A 4749-nucleotide genomic window follows, 5' to 3' on the forward strand; every position below is an offset into this window, starting at 1 on the left:
AGTTACAGTACATTTTTCAAAGCATTTTTTAATCTAAAGAAATAAATAATTGTATTGTACCTTAATTACTGAATACAAGAAACCTAAGCAAGATAAAACCTATAATCTGAATAAATCGTGCTAGATATCAGATGTCAGTGATAAATGTCTAAGGTAGAAAATGTGTTCCATAATGTAAAATAATTATTGATTACAAAATCAAGTCAACTTAGATTCAAGTATAGATATAATTACATTCTCAAGGAATAAAATGGAAATTTTACTTTTAAACTGCATTCCTCTGACTATAATCTCTCTCTCTCTCTCTCTCTCTCTCTCTCTCTCATACACACACACACACACACACACACACACAAGAATACATCACTTTATGGGAAGGGGCTCAGGGAACACAAGAGTTTTCACAATGGAATAGAAAAATCATCTATTTCAATATCCATTGCTTGGCTATCTTCAATAATAGATAACTCAGAGAAGGAACAAAATTACTTCAGTGAAGCCAACTGTATTGTTGAATAGCTTTATCACATTTTGGTATTGAACGTAAAAACCATTTTTCCCATATGAAATTTTGGGTTAATCTTTTTTTATTTCTTAAAAAAGAAAGAACATTCCAAGGAACTAACATTTATATCTTAAGGAAGAATTTCTTGTTCTATCTACAGATAATTAGTGTATATACTGAAACTTTAGGTAACTTTGTCTTGGTAAAAAAGGATACAATATACCTCCTCTTTCAGATGGACTTTCTTCCTCCCTGAAAATCACTAAGATAAATTCTGAGAAAATCCCCCATGGAAATAAGAATTATCATTCTAGTTATCAACGAATAATAATAGTTGTCATTTTTGAGTATAGCAGTCTCTCCTCATCCACAGTTTCATGTTCTGTGGTTTCAGTCCCCCATGGTCAACCTCAGTCCAGAAGCAGACGATCCTCTTTCTGACATGTCATGAGGTCAGTAGTAGCCTGACGCTGCGTCACGGCACCTACGTCGTTCCCCTTGCTTCATCTCATCATGTAGGCATTTTATCATCTCACATCATCACAAGAAGGTTGAGGACAGTACAATAAGATATTTTAAGAGAGAGACCACATTCACATAACTTTTATTACAGTATATTGTTATAATTGTCTTTTTATTAGTTATTAGTTATTATCGTTAATATCTTACTGCGCACAATTTAGAAATTGAACTTTATCATAAGTATGCATAGGAAAAAACAAAGTATATATAGGGTTCGGTTCTCTAGGTTATTTCAGGTACCCACCGGAAGCCTTGGAATGTATCCCCCGCGGTTAAGGGAGGGACTACTGCATGTAGGTACGAGGTGTTTTACATATCATCTCTATTTTGCAAATAAAGAGAGGAAGTGCAGAGAAGTGAAATAACTTATCCAACTTCCTGTATCCGGGAAATGGCTAAGCTAGGACTCAAGCCAAGTCAGGGTAGGCTAGGTTATGTTCAGTAACAAGCAACCCCCAAATCTCAGCAGCTGATAATAACAAAGGTGGCGCTCATGCTTCACGTGCAGTCCAGATGGGCTGTGGATCTACTCAGTTTCATCTTTATTCTTGAACCCAAGCTGACACTGAAGCCTCTGTTTGGAATATTGCCAGAGGTTGTAGCAGAGGGGGAAGGGAATACGGCAAACCACACATTGACTCTGAACACTTCCACCTGGCAGAAGGAACAAAATGGCTTCCGTGAAGCCAACTCCAGTGTCCAACAACTATGTCACATTTTGGTATTGAACATTGGCATTTTGCATTTCAATAGCCAGTGCAAGTTATGGTTCACCCGATGTCAGCGAGGTGGGGAAGTATAATCCTCCCACACGGAGAGGCAGCAAATATCTGTGAAGAGCAGCCTACCACAGACGGGGGCGCGGCTGGCATAGTTTAACCGTAAGCCAGTGTAGCAGTCCCCTGGGCTCAGCAACTGGTCCACGTCGGTACAAATAGAGTGAAGCAAAGATTGTTATTTGATAATTGGGGGAAAAGTTGACCTTCCTCCTTCTCTAAAATGGAACTGCTGCAGCCATTTTTCTGCCACAAGGGAGGAAGTATGACAAAAAGGCTGATACATGCAGGAAGGCAGAGTCAGGGGTAATGGGGTGCCAGCACTGAGGACGCTATGAATCTCGGGAACAGCTCATCCTGGGGGTGGTCCATCTTCTGAATTTTTTAATGATATATTCCAATAAATACTCTAGGTTAAACCAGTTTGAATAAGATCTTTTATTACTTCTATTTATAACTGATAATATTAAAATCCACGGCCTAGCACAGTCCTAAACTATTTTGGACAAGGCATGCAGGTGGGTACGTATAATATGCTCAATTTTGTGTAAAAACAATGTAGTAACATTGTGAAAATTTTGAAAAATGAGAAGGAAATGGCATATAATCATACACCCAAAATGTCAACTATTAACTGGGTTTGCCCATGTCCTTTCAGTACTCTGCTGTTCTGTCGTGTGCATTTATTTTTATACAGGTTATGTCAAGCCATCCAAATAATTTCATATCCTGACCTTTTCACTTAAACATGCACGTAAATTCTTTTCCCACATTGCTACATAATATTATAAAGATCACTAAAATAACTGCAAAATGTTCTAGGTATAATACAATGTTGATAAAAATTTCCCCAGTTTTGGACATTTAGGTTGCTTCCAGTTTTTTTTTTTCTTCTAGATTTTATTTATTTGGCAGAGAGAGAGCACAAGCAGGGGGAGTGGGGGAAGGAGAAGCAGGCTCCCCCCTGAGCAGGGAGCCCAATGAGGGACTCGACCCTGGGATCATGACCTGAGCCAAAGGCAGATGCTTAACTGACTGAGCCATCCAGGTACCCCGGTAGCTTCCAGTTTCTTACTTTATAGATAACAGTGCCTCGCATATATAAGTATATGTACATGGAGGAACATGGGAAGGAGTAGTGTCCAGGCACTTCTCCAAATCTCTTTCTCTTTCTCAGCCTCATTTAGGAACTGGAAGACTGGCCAACTCTTGATTGGATGTCCCGTTCTTCGCCCTGCTGACCTTGGTCTGCAGGTACAGCGCTGCAATTGGAGATCTTGACATCTGTTTCTCAGCCCAGGTCCCAAACACAATTTCTTTTCTTTTCCTTTCTTTTCTTTTCTTTTCTTTTCTTTTCTTTTCTTCTTTTCTTTTTTTTTTTAAAGGATTTTATTTATTTATTTGACAGAGAGAGACAGCCAGCGAGAGAGAGAACACAAGCAAGGGAAGTGGGAGAGGAAGAAGCAGGCTCCCAGCGGAGCATGGAGCCCTGTGTGGGGCTCGATCCCAGGACCCTGGGATCACGCCCTGAGCCAAAGGCAGACGCTTAATGACTGAGACACCCAGGCGCCCCCAAACACAATTTCTTGACAACTATATTAGCAAAGGCATTTAGCCTGTACTCACAAGAGCATTAAAAGCAGAGCCAGAGAGTCTGTTTAGTGGGTCTGATTTCCCGAATGAGAGAATCCTTCTTTGGCAGAGTATGGCCTGGCTCTAGACAGAGAGGCTTTACGTCATGGAGCCAGAAGGGTGTGTAGTAGTAACTTCTGCAGAGAGAGTAAGAAAGCCTGCATAGTCGAAACAAACCTAGTAAAAGAGTATCTCCTACGGGTGAAGTTAGTTAAGCAGAGGCTCACCGGGAGAGGCTGGGGCATCCGCTCAGAGACAGTGTGAATGCAGATGGACCTAGAAGCGAGATCTGTAGCTCCCGGGGGGGGGGGGGGGGGGGGGGTGGGGGGGGATGAGGACTACCAATAAAAATTAGGCCTCGGAAGACAGACAAATGCAATCCCTTCTCACAGCCCTCATGTATTCACTGCATAAATGAGCAACTGGTGAAATCACTTTGACTGTAATGACTAATTTTTAAAATATATCTTGGCTAAATTCCAAAGAATACAGAGATATACCAATGTATCTCTTTATTATTAATTTTAAAATGTTTTAATTTTCAACCAGTGGTTTTAGTGTTATTTTAGACAATGCCTCAGAGTCTCCTTTTATAGCACTTTTCTTCCCCCAAACTCCAGTACGATGCCCAGAATATGGCCCGGAATTCAAATCTGGTGCTATGCTAAAGCCTACTATAAGTGATACTTGATCTTGGATATCAAATGTAGATCGAAGTATCCTATTCTTTTCCAACAAATGTCAAACCCTGAAAGCAGCACCGCACGTGTGACTTGTTTATACCAGCGTCGCTCCTCAGGCGCTTTCGGATCCCCAGAAGGTAAGCTCCCCGGGGCAGGCCGCGCCTGGAGACTTTGCCTTCACTGGCTTCTCACGTGGGGTAAGCACCCGTGCTTGCCCAACAGATAGTAAGTGCTAACGGATTTCCTGTATCTGCAGAAGTATATTTACCAGAAAAAAAAAAGAGGGAGAGAGAAAAATTTTAAGTGCAAGTAGAAAAATAAAGTAACTATTAGAGGATGAGAGAACGTGAGGGAAGTCCCCATTCAGGGAAATATGTGCTGAGCGCATAAATGAGGTGGGTAGCTGTTTAAAGAGAGAGAGAAGTAGAAAAGTCTGTAGCATGTTTTCTCGTTTCAGAATTCCCCCACTACAATATATTACTTCAGAATTTTCTTGAGGGTTTTTCTCTGCACTCTCCAATTACCCTGTGAGTACCATCAAGAAAGGATGAATCTGGCACTTCTGCTTTCTGAAATAGCCCTGGTACCTCATGCAGATGAAATTCTCTGGCTTTCAGTTTCCATTTGGTAA

Source organism: Ursus americanus, chromosome 1 (genome assembly GCF_024610735.1).
Source record: "Ursus americanus isolate L20-20 chromosome 1, mUrsAme1.1.p, whole genome shotgun sequence".
Lineage (NCBI taxonomy): Eukaryota > Metazoa > Chordata > Mammalia > Carnivora > Ursidae > Ursus > Ursus americanus.